The sequence below is a fragment of the Scyliorhinus canicula genome, chromosome 17, assembly GCF_902713615.1.
Source record: "Scyliorhinus canicula chromosome 17, sScyCan1.1, whole genome shotgun sequence".
Lineage (NCBI taxonomy): Eukaryota > Metazoa > Chordata > Chondrichthyes > Carcharhiniformes > Scyliorhinidae > Scyliorhinus > Scyliorhinus canicula.
Window position 1 is genome coordinate 60,045,581 of NC_052162.1, and position 20,056 is coordinate 60,065,636.

Consider the following 20,056-nt stretch of genomic DNA (forward strand, 5'->3'; position numbering starts at 1 on the left):
CCTGTCACGGCATCACAGATCCGTGAGTGGACCCAGACGGAGCCAGTCCTGTCAAAGGTTCGGCACATAGTCCTGTATGGAGGGCAGCACAGACAGCTCCCAGGCGAGTTGCGGGCATTTTCCTCCAAGCTGTCCAAATTTAGCCTGGAAGACGGAATCCTTTTGTGGGGGACGCGTGTGATTATCCCGGAGAAAGGACAGGAGCTGATACTGAGAGACTTGCACAATGGGCATCCAGGTGTGACCAAAATGAAAATGTTGGCCCAGAGTTATGTCTGGTGGCCAGGCCTCGACACCGTCATTGAGAAGGTGGCCCAAAACTGCTCCATTTGTCAGGAGCATCAGAAGCTTCCGCCGGCCGTGTCCCTACATCACTGGGAATGGCCAGGGCCTTGGGCGCGCTTGCATGCGGATTTCGCTGGCCGTTTTCAAGGATCCATGTTCCTGCTATTAATCGACACCCAGTCTAAATGTCTAGAGGTGCATAAGATGGGAGGCACAACGTCCTGCGCAACAATCGAGAAGATGCATTTGTCTTTCAGTACGCATGGCCTCCCCGAGGTGCTGGTCACGGACAATGGCACTCCGTTCACAAGTGAGGAGTTTGCGAGGTTCATGAAGATGAACGGCATACGTCATATCTGTACTGCCCCTTACCACCCGGCTTCAAATGGGTTGGCGGAGCGCGCAGTGCAGACATTCAAACGAGGCCTAAAGAAGCAGTCTTCCGGGTCGATGGACATGAGACTGGCTCGCTTTTTGTTTTCATATAGGACCACCCCCATGCGGTGACTGGGGTAGCTCCTGAAGAACTCCTAATGGGCCGGAGACTTCGCACCCACCTTAGCATGATTTCCCCGGACATTGGCGCAAAGTTATGCTGCACACAAGAGCGGCAGGGACATGGTTTGTCTCGGCATCGGCCAATTCGGCAGTTTACGCCCGCTGACCCAGTGTTCATTCGGAATTTTGCTGGTGGTGCCCAGTGGGTCCCTGGCGTAATCTTTCGCCAAACGAGCCCTATCTCTTACCAGGTGCAAGCCCAGGGTCGTCTCCAGCGCAAGCATGTAGACCAAGTTCGGTCCAGAATACTATCCCTTCCAAAGATTCCCCGCCCCAGGAGCTCATTTCTACAGCCACAGAGACCAAACACAATGGAAAGTATTCCTCACAATCTTCCTCTAGTGCCTCATTCGAAGCCTGCGCAGGTCGTGACTAAACCGCGTGGAGATAGAGACGCCGAGATGACGGAGGCAGCAGACTCTGACTCTGAGATGGAGACACAAGACACCTCAGAGGGGGAATCCTCGGGCCCGCGGGTCGTGGATGGACAACCATTGTGCCGTTCATCACGGAAGCGCCGGTCTCCATCTTGTTACACGCCGCCCGATCCAGCGCCTCGTGCAAATGGGCTCTGGCCTGCGGCAAAACGAGTCCGATGCCCTCCTTCACCAGGGTCTTCGGTGGATTCCTTGGACTTTGGGGGGGATGGGATGTTATAACCTGCCTGCTTACCACTGGCTGGGGACTAATGACAATCCCACAATCCTGTGGGAGTATGAGCTTCCCCAATGAGGGGGGGGGGGGGCGGAGAAATCATTAATAGACTCCCTGCATAAATAAAGCTGGCCAGTTTGGAACCAGCAGACATATATATATATATATATATATATATATATGTTATTGTAAATAAATGTTATTTCTTTGTATCCTGAAGACTCATGCTGGATTCTTCGTGGCCCTCACAAAACGTACCTTGTTTGCTGCTGACAAAATGGAGGAATCACAATTGCACCCAAGCACGTGATGTCAATGCTCAGGGGGCGTGACCTGCAGGAAGATTACATACAATTTTTTTTTTAATCTTCTGCGTCTCCCATTGCACAGATTCCAAGTTCCTGGGGGGGGGGGGGGGGGGGGGGGGGGGTATTTGATAAACTTTAACAGTAAAAAAATGCAGAAACTGAAAATGATTTCACCCTCTAGAAATTGGAGGTTCACCACATTTCACCTAAACATTACAATCACAAATGTAAAAAAAATTAAAGGCACTTAAAAATCAATTAATTGATATAGCTTCCAAATACAACCTGCAGCCAGTTTGTTTTGGGATATTTAAAAATCAAGATTAAAAAAAGCTGGCATCTCTTGGTTGAAGTTACAGCTGTGGTGAAACCATCACTCACCATTCCTGGAGTAAGAGACTTCCACTTCACCAGCATCAAAGTTCAGAAAGCAACCAATCACATCATTCTCCCTGAACATTGTGCAGGCGACTTTTAACAACGCCGGCTGCGAAAGGCCTTCAAAAAGGCTGCGCATGTGTGCCTGCTCATCGGTGCGCATGTGCAAAACTCTGTGTGCTCGCATTTTTTTTATGTGTTCGTGGCCATTTTGAAGGCCACTTGCAGCCGGCATTATTAAAAGCCGGCTGTTGCGCCCGGATTTGCGCGATTGGGAGCACCGCGATGGACCGCTTCGCAACCCTCCCGACACCCGCCCGCGGGTCGTGCCCCCGGCTTTGACAATGCCTGCTTTATATTACAGGCCTCGATCTACATCAGGAGAAACTATCGGCACACTGTCCATTTGAGAATTTGAGTGTATACTTGTTCCAATCACGTGTCCAATGAGTGATTCTTTTTCACTTGCTCCTTGTTCTTCCACTTTGACGACCTGTTCCTGGGCCTCTAACAGTTGCTGGGGGTGACCGCTTTGGTTCTCACGTAAATGCCTCACTTCAATTTCAAGTTTCAGTCTCAAGATTACTTTCCCAGTAGGGCAGCATGGTGGCGCAGTGGTTAGCAGTTCAAGGTCCCATGTTCAATTCTGGCCCTGGGTCACTGTCTGTGTGGAGTTTGCACATTCTCCCCGTGTTTGCGTGGGTTTCGCCCCCACAACCCAAAGATGTGCAGGGTAGGTGGATTGAACATGCTAAATTGCCCCTTAATTGGAAAAAATTAATTGGGTACTCTAAATTTAAAAAAAAAGATTACTTTCCCAGTTAATCAATATTTAAATGTATTTTACTTTGCATATTAAGTAAAAATTATGCTCTCATTTAGATCTGCCGCTCGCCGGGTTAATTTGCTGTATAATTTTGTCTTAAACATTATCCTTTGGATATTTATTTTGTATTATAAAGAGAATTTGCATCTTTTCTAATATAAACTGAATTTTAATTTATAGGGATTTTTTTGCATTCTGGAAATATAAAGGACTTTTTTCGGGGCTTCAATCGGACATCTCCACCTGTTTAACACAGTTCAGTTTATAAACCAAAAGACTTGAGAGAAAACTCAGGAATCTGGTTACGAATCAGAAAACTGCTGAAATGTCCGAACCTGCATTTTTCTATCACAGCTGATACTAATTAGGCATAAGTTCCATAATAGGAAAATAAAACGGCTCTTGACTTGGTTGGACTATTTGAGTGAATATAAAGGAATTCATTTTTCCCCACCAGTCCTGAACACACAGATTCTTGAGATACAATTCCACAAGCAACAACTGCCCTCCATTATCTCATTTAAAAGACCATTCCTCAAGTGTGAGGTCAGCATTGGAATGTCTATAGGTCATTCAGCATGTGGTGCATTACAGCTGAACCAACTGTTCTCTGGCATTTGCACTGAAGGAGGGACTGGAAACAGCTTAGAACTCAGAAATGTTTTTCCCTCCTTACTCCAGAATCACCGAAGCAAAATGTTGTCATCTTGGCTCAGATGAGCTCATTCAGCACAAACTGAGGATAAAAACCATCGGGCAGAGGAACATACCCAGAATAATGCAGAGACTTAGCGTACACTGCGCCCGGCACTAATCTGGGTACACCGGGTAAATAGTGGGAAAGGCCAAAATCGACATTCACGCCGGGCGTGTACCAGTTTGCAATTTACCCAGCCTACTCCCAGTGGCGAGTTCTGGATCTCGTCCAAAAATGGTGAGAGTATCATGAAATGAAAAGCACTTATTGTCACAAGTAGGCTTCAAATGAAGTTACTGTGAAAAGCCCCTAGTCGCCACTTTCCGGCACCTGTTCGGGGAGGCTGGTACGAGAATTGCCCCCTCATTTGTATTCATTTCAGTTTCATTGGTGAGATTGGAGTCAAATGCAACGACCACCAGAGGGAAATCATGCAGGTGCTGTTTAGTACAGGCCTTGTCAAACTCAGGGGCGCGACCCGCGGGTGGGTCGCGGGCAGGTGTTGGGAGGGTCGCGGTGTTGCTATATTTCTCTGGTTATAAATATGGCAGTCAATATTGTTGCCTTCCTTAATCCTAATTACGTTTACACTTAGAGTCGCCAGGTATCTCTCTAAACCGCCACAAGGTTCAAACCCGAATACTGATCAAAGAACCAATACACCAGTTAGTTAGTCCAAAGTCAATACTATTTATTTACACACACAGTAATACCTACTTATGCACAAAATATTACAAACTAATATTTAATTATCTCTAACGCTTACTCTTATACTTAACTTCAGGTGCCCACTCAGTCAGAGGAACAATGGCCGTTGTTCGGACCTGAGGTCTTTGGGTTTGAAGAGGTAACAGGAGAACAGCTAAGGTCGTCCATCTGGTAGTGAGCGTGGAGCTTGAACTTACTTGCTTCTGGTGCAGCTGGTAGACGGGTCTCTCCGCTTTGAGAGCCGAGTCCAAGAGAGCGATTCTCTCTCGGGGGTTTCTTCTTATACCCAAAGGGGCTTCGCGCGCTTTTGGGTGGGCCTTGAACTTGGCCACACTTAATTGGGCCGCATCTTGATCACTGGTATTGATCTTGACCAATAAAGGGGTGGGTGCCCTGATGGCTGGGCGTGCCCTAGGTGGCCATTGGCCTTGCTTTGTTTACGCTTTCGGTGTGGGGAACTGGCGGCGGGATGTCTGGAGCTGTATCTTTCCTGGAGTGTCTTTCCTTTGTTCCCGGAGATGGGCTATCAATATGTTAATTGACCTACAGTTTCAGTCTCGTCTGGGAGCTGCCTTCTCAATACGCATACAGGCTCTGTGTCTGCTTGCTTTCTTAACATTGTCCATATTTCCCTACAGTCATTGCGATCATCCATTTTGTATTCTGGAAGTGGCCATCCCAGATGGCTACAGTGGGGCCGTCCATCACGGCGCTCCCGATCGCGCAAAGCCGCACACAACAGCCACAGCAGCCGGCTTTTAATAATGGCGGCTGCAAGCGGCCTTCAAATTGGCTAGGAACAGATTTTTTAAATTTGGCTGCACTGCGCATGCGCACCGATGATCGGGCACGCATGCGCAGTGCGACCACATTTTAAAAAATTTGTTCGCAGCCTTTTTTTTTCCAAGTTTGGGGAGCCAAAGGGACCATTGGGGCCAAAGGGACCCAAAACCATTTCCTCCATTTTTGTCAGCAACAAACAAGGTCAGAGAAAATGGTAGGTCGCGCAGGTCAACTGCCGTGGGTCACAAAGGTCGGCCAGCGTGGGTCGCGAAGGTCGGCCGGCGTGGGTCGCAAAGGTCGGTCGGCGTGGGTCGCGAAAGTTGGCCGGGTTGGGTCCCGAAGGTTGGCCGGTTGGTAAAAATGCAGTCTGTCCTGCAACACTCCCAGGACAAAGCCTGCTCTTGGTTCCATGCTGAAAGTCGCTTTAATTCCCTTGGTCTGTGAGCAGCCTCTAGCTTCATGTTGCAAATAAGGAATTAGCCTTGTTAGTTGTGAGAGCACTTCACACTCCTCAAGTTGCAAGTGGCTTCTCGAGGGCACATGTGCCATGTCTCAGAAGATGATGAGAGCACTGCATTTCAATCAAACTTTGAAGCCTGAAACTGTGCCTGAACTCCAGGACCATCAGCACCATAGAGGCAGCTGCCAATCATCAAACACTAAAGAGCAGGGCTTCAATATTGCCGATCTTCTCACGACCAAAAGGTAAGTGTGTGGATCAGGGGAGTGCATCTGAACATGGTCTCCCTGATGTTCCCGGCAGAGGTCAGGGGCCATGGGGCTCCTGATATAGCCACGAGTGAGGGTGCACAGCACGGTTTGCCAGCACAATTAGCTTGCTGGATGGCACTCTGAGGAAAGATGGGACAGATAAGGGTGGGGGAGGCTTAGGGAAATTGAGGGTCCCCGGGTGGAAATCTAACTGATTGTCAGTCGGTCTCCTTCTCCAATTCCTTACAGATACCAAAATGGATGGTGGTGTCGGTCCCGGAGCGGTTCCCATGGCATTTCTGGTGGAAGCCCAGGCAGCCATATGCTGGAGATGGCAGCAGTGACACTGTAGGCTGGAGGCGGCACCCATGTGCAGGGGGCCGCCACATACTCTGAAGACCCATCAAGCAGAGGATGAACCCAGAGGGGGAGGCCAGTGACGGCACGAGGTGGACAGGCGTCATTGGTCTTTCGATCAGATGAGGGACAGCATGTGTGGCAGCAGACTCCATCGCCTCCTTGGTAGCAGCCCCCAGATTGTCCTCCAGTGCTTCCTCCTCCCTGACAATGCCCCTAGGATCCTAGGGGTCTCCATGGAATGGAGGGGTAGCTGGAGTGAGCTGCAGAAGCCATTGAGTCATCTTCCGCTGCCAGTCCTGGCGGATCCCCATTCTGTGCACCATGGTGTTGACGCCCCCAGCGATGGTCCTCAGTAACTGAGCCATTCCCTGGAGTGCCTCGGCAATGTCCACCTGCATTTGGGGGCATGTTTCTCAGAGAATGGGACATGATGTAAAGGCCCTCAGCCATGGTCATCGCAGAATGAGCCAAGCCTTGGGTACCACCACTCAAAGCACAGACGTCATGCTCCAGGCTTTCCGCTGCAGTCGCCAATCTATCAGTGTTGGACTCGGTGCCACACATTAACAGCATTATCTCCTGCGCCCAAGCCTTTTGCACTCCTCCAATCAGCTACCCACTCGCTGGAATGTCGCTGATATTCCCTCCTCAATTTCACCGCTGTGTTCTATCATCTGCATCAGCTCTGGGAGCAGCTTGTCCAAAGGCTCGGCATCTGACTGGGACCCAGCTGAGTCCTGGGATCCAGCAGACCTCCAACTGCTGTCTCCCTTGGATATTCCTGCCTCCACGTGATGTGCATCAGCAACTGTGAGATGCTCACCAGATAGTGTCCCAGAAGCCTGTCCACTAATCTTCCTGACCGAGGTGTGTGTGTTCTTGCTGGTGGCAGGGGGCGCGACTCCAGATGGCCTGGCCTCACCAGGTGGAGATCCTGTGAGACAATGGACATGTGGTCAGTGAGAGGGAAGGATCATTTTGTCTGACATGATCTTCTTACTTGAGACAGGTCATCTGGGTGAAGCGACAATAGATTCTCACCTCGCTGACACAGACCAACTCAGTCAGTGACCGCTCTTTCCAGGGTCCATTCCTCATTGGGGCTGAGGACTCTGTTCCACATTTTGCCCTCTTCCTGCTTATTCTGGGCTATCTTCTCCTGCGGGGAAAAAGAGGGAGCATTCTGAGCCACACGCTTGATGGGTCGGGGGGATCTGTAGCAGGTGGCATGTGTGGGCACCGCACCTGGACATGATGGTGATGTGCTGGTGGGTGCCAGGGGGTTCTGAGGACCAAGCGCGAGGATTGGATGTAAGGAGGGTGCAAGGTGTCAGCCAATGATTTCTGGGGGGGGGGGGGGAAACGTCTGGGAATTTGAGGGGTGGCAGGCTGAACTGATGCCAGAAGAGAGGTAATAACTTAATAATAATAATTGCTTATTGTCACAAGTAGGCTTCAATAAAGTTACTGTGAAAAGCCCCTTGTCGCCACATTCCAGCGCCTGTTCAGGGAGACCGGTACGGAAATTGAACCCATGCTGCTGGCCTTGTTCTCCATTACAAGCCAGCTGTTTAGCCCACTGTTCCACAGGGATCCGTGCTCGGACCGCTGTTGTTTGTGATCTACATAAATGACCTGGAGGAAGGTGTAGGTGGTCTGATTAGCAAGTTTGCAGATGATACTAAGATTGGTGGAGTTGCAGATAGCGAGGAGGACTGTCAGAGAATACAACAAAATATAGATAGATTGGAGAGTTGGGCAGAGAAATGGCAGATGGAGTTCAATCCAGGCAAATGCGAGGTGATGCATTTTGGAAGATCAAATTCAAGAGCGGACTATATGGTCAATGAAAGGGTCCTGGGGAACATTGATGTACAGAGAGATCTGGGAGTTCAGGTCCATTGTACCCTGAAGGTGGCAACGCAGGTTGATAGAGTGGTCAAGAAGGCATACAGCATGCTTGCCTTCATCGGACGGGGTATTGAGTACAAGAGTAGGCAGGTCATGTTACAGTTGTATAGGACTTTGGTTAGGCCACATTTGGAATACTGCGTGCAGTTCTGGTCGCCACATTATCAGAAGGATGTGGATGCTTTGGAGAGAGTGCAGAGGAGGTTCACCAGGATGTTGCCTGGTGTGGAGGGTGCTAGCTATGAAGAAAGGTTGAGTAGATTAGCATTGTTTTCGTTGGCAAAACGGAGGTTGAGGCGGGACCTGATTGAGGTATACAAAATTATGAGAGGTATGGACAGGGTGGATAGCAACAAGCTTTTCCCAAGAGTGGGGGTGTCAGTTACAAGGGGTCACGATTTCAAGGTGAGAGGGGGAAAGTTTAAGGGAGATGTGCGTGGAAAGTTTTTTTACGCAGAGGGTGGTGGGTGCCTGGAACGATTTACCAGCGGAGGTGGTAGAGGCGGGCACGATAGCATCATTTAAGAGGCATCTAGGCAGGTATATAAACAGGCGGCAACAGAGAGAAGTAGACCTTGGAAAATAGGAGACAGGTTTAGATAAAGGATCTGGATCGGCGCAGGCTGGGAGGGCCGAAGGGCCTGTTCCTGTGCTGTTCTTTGTTCTTTGTTCTTGCAGCTCGATGGAGGTGGTTGGTCTTCTTCCGACATTGGACACTGGTCCTCTTGAGCATGCTGCCCACACTGACGGCTGCTGCCACTGCCTTCCCCTTGAGGGAAGCCCCATCTCGCATTGGTGGCGTCGAGCAGCCTGGCCAGATCGGCATCCTGAACGTAATAGCAGGTCTACGCGCTGACATGCTTTTGTGTTGACTGCGAGTGAGTGGTGAAGGAGCATTTAAAAGCAGCTCCCCCTTGTTAGCGGCGAGGTACTGAGGCTAATCAGACAGCGAGACAACCAGTAATGGCAAGAATCTCATGGAGGCAGATTTCCAACAATAAGTGCCGTTAAATACGGGTCACCATTTTGCCAATGTGCCCATTGAGGAACACCCTGCCAATCACACCTAAAGTAACACAGAAATTATTTAATTATGGCACAGTGGTGCAGTGATTAGCACTGCTGCCTCAGTACACCGAGGACCCGGGTTCGATCCCGGCCCGGGTCACTGTACATGTGGAGTTTGCACATTTTCCCCATGTCTGCGTGGGTCTCACTCCCGCAACCCAAAGATGTGCAGGGTAAGTGGCTTCGCCACACTAAATTGCCCCTTAATTGGAAAAATGAAAAAAAATTCCCCGAAACTGTTTCGTTAAATTGTGCCTTTTGGCCCAGATTTTTGTCTTCAAGATTGCTGGAGAAATTCTCAACTTGCAGACCTGCCTGGGTGCAAAGTGCAGACCTGCCTCGGTGGAAAGTGCAGACCTGCCGGAGTGCAAAGTGCAGACCTGCGTCGATGGAACATGCAGACCTACCTCGGTGTAAAGTGCAGACCTGCCACAGCGCAAAGTGCAGACCAGCCTCGGTGGAAAGTGCAGACCTGCCGTAGTGCAAAGTGCAGACCTGCGTCGATGGAACATGCAGACCTGCCTCGGTGTAAAGTGCAGACCTGCCACAGCGCAAAGTGCCGACCTGCCTCGGTGCAAAATGCAGACCCGCCTGGGTGCAAAGTGCAGACCTGCCTCGATGGAACGAGCAGACCTGCCTCGATGCAAAGTGCAGACCTGCCTCGATGCAAAGTGCAGACCTGCCTCGGTGCAAAGTGCAGACCTGCCTCGATGCAAAGTGCAGACCTGCCTCGGTGCAAAGTGCAGACCTGCCTCGGTGCAAAGTGCAGACCTGGCTCGGTGCAAAGTGCAGACCTGCCTCGGTGCAAAGTGCAGACCTGCCTCGGTGCAAAGTGCAGACATGCCTCGGTGCGAAGTGCAGACTTGCCTCGGTGCGAAGTGCAGAACTGCGTCGGTGTAAAGTGCAGACCTGCCTCGGTGCAAAGTTCAGACCTGCCGTAGAGCAAAGTGCAGACCTGCCTCGGTGCAAAATGCAGACCCGCCTGGGTGCAAAGTGCAGACCTGCCTCGCTGGAAAGTGCAGACCTGCCTCGATGGAATGAGCAGGCTTGCCTCGGTGCAAAGTGCAGACCTTCCTGGGTCCAAAGCGCAGACCCGCCTGGGTGCAAAGTGCTGACCCGCCTGGGTGCAAAGTGCAGACCTGCCTCGCTGGAAAGTGCAGACCTATCTCGCTGCAAAGTGCAGACCTGCATCGGTTCAAAGTGCAGACCCATCTCAGTGCAAAGTGCAGACCCGCCTCGGTGCAAAGTGCAGACCCGCCTCGGTGCAAAGTGCAGACCTGCCTCTTTGGAAAGTGCAGACCTGCCTCGGTGCAAAGTGCAGACCCGTCTCGGTGCAAAGTGCAGACCCGCCTCGGTGCAAAGTGCAGACCCGCCTCGGTGCAAAGTGCAGACCTGCCTCGGTGCAAAGTGCAGACCCGCCTCGGTGCAAAGTGCGGACCCGCCTCGGTGCAAAGTGCGGACCCGCCTCGGTGCAAAGTGCAGACCTGCCTCGGTGCAAAGTGCAGACCCGCCTCGGTGCAAAGTGCAGACCTGCCTCGGTGCAAAGTGCAGACCTGCCTCGGTGCAAAGTGCAGACCTGCCTCGGTGCAAAGTGCAGACCTGCCTCGGTGCAAAGTGCAGACCTGCCACGGTGAAAAGTGCAGACCCGCCTTGGTGGAAAGTGCAGACCTGCGTCAATGGAACGAGCAGATCTGCCTTGGTGTGAAGTGCAGACCTTCCTGGGTGCAAAGTGCAGACCTGCCTGGGTGCAAAGTGCAGACCTGCCTCGGTGCAAAGTGCAGACCTGCCTTGGTGCAAAGTACCGACCTGCCTGGGTGCAAAGTGCAGACCTGCCTCGGTGCAAAGTACCGGCCTGCCTGGGTGCAAAGTGCAGACCTGCCTCGGTGCAAAGTGCAGACCTGCCTCGGTGCAAAGTGCAGACTTGCCTCGGTACAAAGTGCAGACCTGCCTCGGTGCAAAGTGCAGACTTGCCTCGGTGCAAAGTGCAGACCTGCCTCGGTGGAAAGTGCAGACCTTCCTGGGTGCAAAGTGCAGATCTGCCTCGATGCAAAGTGCAGACCTGCCTTGGTGCAAAGTACCGACCTGCCTGGGTGCAAAGTGCAGAGCTGCCTTGGTGCAAAGTACCGACCTGCCTGGGTGCAAAGTGCAGACCTGCCTCAGTGCAAAGTGCAGACCTGCCTCGGTGCAAAGTGCAGACTTGCCTCTGTGCAAAGTGCAGACCTGCCTCGGTGCAAAGTGCAGACTTGCCTCGGTGCAAAGTGCAGACCTGCCTCGGTGGAAAGTGCAGACCTGCCTCGGTGCAAAGTGCAGACCCATCTCAGTGCAAAGTGCAGACCCATCTCAGTGCAAAGTGCAGGCCTGCCTCGGTGCAAAGTGCAGACCCATCTCAGTGCAAAGTGCACACCCGCCTCGGTGCAAAGTGCTGACCCGCCTCGGTGCAAAGTGCAGACCTGCCTCGGTGGAAAGTGCAGACCTTCCTGGGTGCAAAGTGCAGACCTGCCTCGATGCAAAGTGCAGACCTGCCTTGGTGCAAAGTACCGACCTGCCTGGGTGCAAAGTGCAGACCTGCCTGGGTGCAAAGTACCGACCTGCCTGGGTGCAACGTGCAGACCTGCCTCGGTGCAAAGTGCAGACCTGCCTCGGTGCAAAGTGCAGACTTGCCTCGGTACAAAGTGCAGACCTGCCTCGGTGCAAAGTGCAGACTTGCCTCGGTGCAAAGTGCAGACCTGCCTCGGTGGAAAGTGCAGACCTTCCTGGGTGCAAAGTGCAGATCTGCCTCGATGCAAAGTGCAGACCTGCCTTGGTGCAAAGTACCGACCTGCCTGGGTGCAAAGTGCAGAGCTGCCTTGGTGCAAAGTACCGACCTGCCTGGGTGCAAAGTGCAGACCTGCCTCAGTGCAAAGTGCAGACCTGCCTCGGTGCAAAGTGCAGACTTGCCTCTGTGCAAAGTGCAGACCTGCCTCGGTGCAAAGTGCAGACTTGCCTCGGTGCAAAGTGCAGACCTGCCTCGGTGGAAAGTGCAGACCTGCCTCGGTGCAAAGTGCAGACCTGCCTCGGTGCAAAGTGCAGACCCATCTCAGTGCAAAGTGCAGACCCATCTCAGTGCAAAGTGCAGGCCTGCCTCGGTGCAAAGTGCAGACCCATCTCAGTGCAAAGTGCACACCCGCCTCGGTGCAAAGTGCCGACCCGCCTCGGTGCAAAGTGCAGACCTGCCTCGGTGGAAAGTGCAGACCTTCCTGGGTGCAAAGTGCAGACCTGCCTCGATGCAAAGTGCAGACCTGCCTTGGTGCAAAGTACCGACCTGCCTGGGTGCAAAGTGCAGACCTGCCTTGGTGCAAAGTACCGACCTGCCTGGGTGCAAAGTGTAGACCCGCCTTGGTGCAAAGTGCAGACCTGCCTGGTTGCAAAGTGCAGACCTGCCTGGTTGCAAAGTGCAGACCAGGCACGGTGGAATGTGCAGACCTGCCTGGGTGCAAAGTGCAGACCTGGCACGATGCAAAGTGCAGACCTGGCACAGTGCAAAGTGCAGACCTGCCTCGGTGCAAAGTGCAGACCTGCCTCAGTGCAAAGTGCAGACCTGCCTGGTTGCAAAGTGCAGACCAGGCACGGTGGAATGTGCAGACCTGCCTTGGTGCAAAGTGCAGACCTGGCACGATGCAAAGTGCAGACCTGGCACAGTGCAAAGTGCAGACCTGCCTCAGTGCAAAGTGCAGACCTGCCTCAGTGCAAAGTGCAGACCTGCCTTTTCAAGTATCATAATGCAAAGATAACTGAAAGCCCAGACACCCAGAAAAGGTTGTACTTTGTTGAAACAGCTGGTGAGAAGGGAAATCTTTGTCCAAATGGCAGCTTTATAGAAACATAGAAAAGAATAGGGGCCGGAGGAGGCCATTTGGCCCTTCAAACCCGCTCCGCCATTTATCATGATCATGACTGACCATCCAACAATAGCCTAATCCTGCTATCCCCCATATCCTTTGATCTCCTTTGCCTCCTAACTGCTATATCTAGCTGTTTCTTGAAACCATACAATGTTTTGGACTCAACTATTTCCTGTGGTAATGAATCCCACAGACTTGCCACTCTCTGGGTGAAGAAATTTCTCTTAATCTCTGTCGTAAATGGTTCACTGTGTATTCTCAGACTGTAACCCATGGTTCTGGACACACCCGCCATTGGAAACAGCCTTTCTGTATCTATCCTAGCCAGTCCTGATATAATTTTGTAGTTTTCAATGAGATCCCTCCATCACTCCTTCTGAATTCCAGCAAATACAGTCCTAACCGTTTCAATCTCTCCTCAAATGCTGGTACTGCCATCCCAGGAATTAGTCTGGTAAACCTTTGCTGCACTTCCTCCATAGCCAGAACATCCTTCCTCAGATAAGGAAACTAAAACTGCACACAATATTCCAGGTGTAATAAGCTTTTTATTCTGAGTTCTGTATTGTCAATAGCTCAATGCTTATTTGCACAAGATTAAGAGAAGTCAAGTGCTTATAGTTTCTGTTAATGATACTTTAAAGGTCTGGTTGATTGACACTTTTATAGGGTTGTAGTAACATCAGTTTTTTAAAAATAAAATTATGCTTTGGTTGTTTAAGCAGTTCCACACTGACGATCGTTACTATAGGGTCAATTGATTCTGTACAGAATGTATACTGGGTGAATGAGCATGGGGATGTTATGAGTGAGTTGACTGGAGGGCAAGAGGAGCCATTGGGAGTGGATGGGGGTCATGATTTAGCATGGAGGAGGCATGGGAAACATGGTGAGGCCTTTTGATCTGTTGAATATACATAGGCATTCAAATTGTACCAGTTTAAAGCTGTTTTTCAAAACATACACTTACTTTCTACTTATATGCTCTGCACATCAATCAGAAGAAGTAGACCCCCCAACAATGTTTAATTTAATAATAATTCATATAACAAATGGGATGTAATTCAGTTGAATATTAAGTGGGTTAATTAACCTTTAATAATGTATACTTCAGTTTGAGCTTTTAAATAATCTAATTATCGAGGTACTCTTGCATTTAATTTCTTTATTTGTACACACTATCCCAGCAACTTATCAGAGAGAGTGACATCAGCAGAGGTCTGCAGCAAGCTACCCACTCGTGATATCAGTCCTGTCTATATTATATGCTGACAATAGTCTTTCAATGGGATATCATCCTGTTTGACCTTTAGATATTATTACTTTATATTTCCCAATTTATGCACACTGTTTAAGTGCTTGGAGTACATTTATCCCTTCACTTAGAGGAAATACATTATATATGGTAGACACTTCACCTTTCATGGAAGTACAACATTTAGTAATGATAACATTCGAAGAGCTGGCCAAGAAGCCAGTGTTGCTGTCAAGTGTGGAAAAGTGAGCCCTCCCCCAAAAGTTCAAACCATGTACAACAGCAACAATGTATCCTCAGGGACACAATGGAAGTGGAACTGTTATTCAAACTAACATTAAACTCTCTGTCCTCAGCCTCTTCCACTATTGCAATATCATTTAACAGAAGCTCAAGAAACTTTCATTTGATTAGGCACTTCACAGTGCCATGCCCCATGAAGGCATGTCCTTTTCATAACTTTAAATATGGATTCTCTGTTAGGGTAGAGGTTTCTCGAACTGTTTTTCATTTAAAATGAACATGGAGCAACTGTTATGATGGCTACCGAGGGTCAGGTAACCTTTGTAACTTCAACAGACTATCTCAAGCGTCTAAAAGTTCCAAATTAAATCACCTTGGTTGGTGGTCTCCCCTTTTACTGGACATGCCCAGGTAGGACACATCTGTGGAAGTCAGACTGCCTGAGAAAGACAATGGGATCCATTTCTGATTAAGAAGTGTCAACAGCCATATCCTGAAACCATCCAGAACTGCATTCCTGGCTTGAATGGTTCTTTTCAGAAACAAAGGCAGTACTTGTCTCAAACCCCCAGGGGGTTGGCTGTAAACAATAACCCCAGATGTGGCTAATCAAAATAAGGTCAACAAGCAGCCACATGGTAAGAAAGTCATGTTAGTGGGCTTTCCTCTTTTCATTCAAACTAGCAGTCTACAAAAGAACACCAAAAGAGAAAACAGCTGCAGCAAAAGGCTGTGTCACCTTTGCCTTTAAGGACCTTGAGGCCATACATCTTAAATGGTCTCCCAGCCTGTCTCCAAAATTTCAAGTCCACCTGTAAAGAAATGTGGCCTCCTGATACGAAAACCACAAGTGCCTAGCTTTGTGACCTGCTGAGCATGCATCTCGTTAAGGGAGTCCTGCAACAATCCAGATATCTGACGACAATTCAAGAGTGGAAGAAAACTCCCTTCTATGCCGGGCCAGCAACTATGGTTCTTGCACAACAAGCCAAACCTGTGAACGGTTAACAATTATTTTGGCCTAATACTTGTCAATGTGCTCTACCTTCTTTATTTATGTTTCTTGAGCGTGTGGTGTGCGAATGATGTAGCATTTATATTTTCAGAATGATTGTGTAAATAAAAAATCCTCTTTATTTAAACCCACAAATGTCTGCTGCTGTTTATTTAAATTGATACACACTAAACAGGGCTTAGAAACATATATATATATAGACCCTCCCAAAAATCGACATTGATCATGGACACAAAGGGAAGAGAATTAGGGTTTCAGTTTATCTCTCATCCACTGTCGGTAACAATAGCCTTCCTGATTCAACATTGAGTTCAACAATTTCTGATCATAACTACTGCTCCTAATTGTTTTAGACAAGGGGTTCCTATTAACATTCTGCTGTTGCCATTTAGACCCAGCTTTTGTTTCTTTATTTTTCTTATTATTAATCCCTTTTACCTTAGTCTATCATTTGTAATTTAAATCACTCCTGCCTTCCACTCTGGACCCACCATTTTGTTCTTTCCTGCCCACCTCCTTTCCTCTTCCTCGATACTTCATTGAAACCTGATACATCTCTAACATTTTCTAGTTCTGATGAAAGATCACAGACCTGAAATGTTAACTCTATTTCCCTCTCCACACATACGGCCAGACCTGATGAATATTTCCAGCATTTCTTTGTTTATGTTGTAGATTTCTAGTGTCTTCAGCATTTTGCTAGTTGTCAGTGACAACCTTTGACCCAGAAGCAGTACACTAAGGAAAACTTGTAATTTCTTTAAAATATCAATGGAAGCTATAATTATGTTGAAGAATGTTCGGCAAGGACTTTTAAGAGTTTGCATCAATTGGAAAAAGATCAATTGTAATTTTCTTGGATGATAAGAAATACCAGCACATGTAACCTGATGACCTTCGACCCTGAAGCTGTACCAATAGGAAGGAAGTTAAGACTGACGTTGTGTAGCTAGCAGACACAAGGGAGAGCTGCAGATACAAAAGGGAGAATAAGCAGTAGAGTAGGAGGGAGATGGCAATCAGCACATGGATGCAGGCAGAAAGAGAAAGAAGACAGAGAACGAAAGAGGAATACAAAATTGGTATGAGGAGAAACCAGCAAAGCTCAATGTAGTAATACACGGGAGGCAGGAGTTCCGTCACCACACCAATATTTATTTACAATAACGATATTACAGGAGCAGCTACAAACAGTGCTGCTAGCAGTCCAGTCAACTTAAGACTGCCTCACAAAGCCTACACAGGTGATTATATGGGCCCCCTCAATGAGCTATCATTGAGGGAGCCCATACTCCAATTGGCCAACCAATAAAGCCAATTGGAGTTCATTACACCCCCCCCCCCCCCCCCCCCCCCCAAGGTCCGAGGAATTCCTGCCAGCTGGCATTCCTCTGAGCTTCTTCCTGCTCCTCATGTCTGGGTCTATCACCTCTGTGTCGTCCGCCGGGTCGTTCTCCAAAGTGGGCGGGGTGTACCTTATAGGTGCCTGTCTTTTCCTTGATGACCTCCTTGGAAGTTGTTCTTCCTCCTCCTCGGGGAGAGGTGTTGCGGCGGCCTCGTCGAGTGTATCCATCTCCGACTCTGATGACTGGATGACGGGGTCTGGAGAAATTGCTCGGGGCTGGGGTGTGGGTATCCTTTCCGTCTTTGCTATCCCAGCTTGAGACGGTCCTGCTTCGCCTGCCTCCAGGTGTGGTTCCGCTGCCCTTATTTGGTCTAGGTGTTTCTTCAGCACCTTACCTCCTATTGAAACCTCATAGGATATGGGCCCTGTTTGGGACTCTACCGTGCCTTTGACCCACGTTGGTCCATTCCCATAATTCTTGACTCAAACTGGTGCCCCCACCTGGAAATGTCTCTGCTGCCAACTATTATCATGCCCCCTGCGTTGGGCCTCCTGATGTTTCTCCACTTTCCCCGTTAAATTTGGGAAAAGGAGACTCAGCCTCGTTCGCAGCCGCCTTCCCATTAAGAATTCAGCTGGCAGTATGCCCGTTGTGGAATGCGGTGTGGTCCTGTAATCAAACAGCCAGCGGGAGAGCTTTGTGTCCATTGACGCTGCCGGCTGCTTCTTGAGTCTCGCTTTAAGTGTCTGGACCGCTCACTCTGCCAGGCTGTTGGTCGCTGGATGGTAAGGAGCCATTTTGATGTGACGGACTCCGTTTTCCTTCAGGAATTTATCTAATTCCCCACTTGTGAATGCCGTTCCATTGTCCGACACCAATACCTCCGGAAGTCCATGTGTTGCAAACGAGGCCCTGAGCTTTTCAATTGTCGATGCTGTGCTTGCCGTGTTTACCCGGTGGACGTCCAACCATTTGGAGTGGGCGTCCACTATCATCAAAAACATTGAGCCCATGAAAGGGCCGGCGTGGTCAATATGCAGGCGGGTCCACGGTCTGCCTGGCCATTCCCACGGGTGCAATGGTGCCGCTGGTGGCACTCTTTGCCCCTGTTGGCACTCCTGGCACCGACGTACCAAGGCTGCTAGGTTTGTGTCCAGACCTGGCCACCAAATGTAGCTTCGAGCTAGCATCTTCATTTTAGACACCCCTGGGTGTCCGTGATGTAACTCAGTTAAGATTGCCTGACGGCCCTGAGCTGGGACGATTACCCGGGCTCTCCATAATAGGATACCGTCTTCTACGGTTATTTGGTCCCTTCTGATCCAGTATGGGTGCATCTGGGGCTCCACTGGTCTTTCCAGTTCCCCTGTTAGCAGTAAATGCTTCATCTTGGCTAAAACTGGGTCTTTTTGCGTCCACAACCGAATATGTTGTGCGTCTACTGGTAGGGTGTCCAAAAAATTTAGAGTCATTACTGTCTCCTCTACTTTTGGTATTTGCGGCGGAGTGTCCGGGAGGGGAAGTCTGCTCAAAGCATCTGCATGTGCTACTCGCGTTCCCGGTCTGTGCTCCAGAACGTATCTATATGCCGCCAGTAGCAACGCCCAGCGTTGGATTCTAGCTGATGCAATCGGGGGTATTGACTTGTCTTCTTTTAATAACCCTAATAACGGCTTATGGTCCGTCACTATGGTGAATTTCCACCCGTACAGATACTGGTGAAATTTTTTTACTGCGAATATCACCGCCAGTCCTTCCTTCTCGATTTGGGCGTACTTCCTCTCAGCCATCGCCAAGGTCCTCGAAGCATAGGCTATTGGCTGTTCTTTCCCATTCCTTCCTCTATGGGCTAAGATGGCTCCTACCCCGTAGGGGGATGCATCACAAGTGACCACCAACTCCTTCCTTGGGCCATAATGCTCTAGGACATTTTCGGATGACAGCTGTTCCTTAAAGTCCCTAAATGCTCGGTTTTGGCGGGTGGACCATTTCCATTCTTGCCCCTTTTGTAGTAGCTGGTGGAGGGGTTCGAGGATGAACGCCCTATTTTCAATAAATTTTCCATAATAGGTTACCAACCCTGGAAATGATCGTAACTCCTGGAGAGTGGTGGGAGCTGGGGCTTCTTTTATTGCCCTTACTCCGTCTTCTAATGGATGTAAGCCTGACTCGTCTACTTTATATCCCAGGTACGTCACTTGTGGGGCCAGAAAAACACATTTTTCCCTTTTTAGCCGTACGCCTGCCTTTGCGAAACGCCTGAGCACTTCCTCCAGGTTCCTTAAGTGTTCCCTGTTTGTCCTACCCGTGATTAAGACATCGTCCAAATAAATCACCACCTGCGGTAGTCCCTGCAGAATATTTTCCATCGTACGCTGGAATATAGCGCAGGCTGATGACACTCCAAAAGGTAGCCTAGTATAACGAAAAAGGCCCTTCAGGGTGTTGATCGTAGCGAACTTCTGGGAGCCCTTGTCCAGTTTTAACTGCAGGTAGGCGTGGCTCATGTCTAGTTTCGTGAGCAAAAGCCCACCTGCCAATTTGGCATATAGGTCATCTATTTTCTGGATTGGGTATTTGTCCAGCAGTGCGTATTTGTTTACTGTCTGTTTGAAATCTCCACAGAGACGTATCGAGCCGTCTGGCTTCAAAATTGGTACCACCGGCGCTGCCCATTCCGAGAACTGTACTGGTCTGATAATGCCGTCGCACCGTAACCTTTCTATTTCATCATCTACTTTCTTCCTTAATGCAAAAGGTACCGGCCTGGCCTTAAAAAATTTCGGAAGGGCTTCTGGGTCCACGTGCAAAGTTGCTTTGGCGCCTATGATTTCCCCCAAACCTTCCTGGAAGACCTCTGGGTATTTTTGGAGTACTCCACTCAACTGCCAGCTTCCACTCTGGAAAATTTTCATCCAATCTAATTTTAGGTCTTTCAGCCAGTTCCGTCCAATTAAGCTCGGTCCAGAGCCCTCTACTATCGTCAACGGTAATCTGAGCAATTGTTTCTCATATTCCACAGGTACATGAGTCGTGCCTAGAACTTCCAGGGGTTCCCCTGTGTAGGTT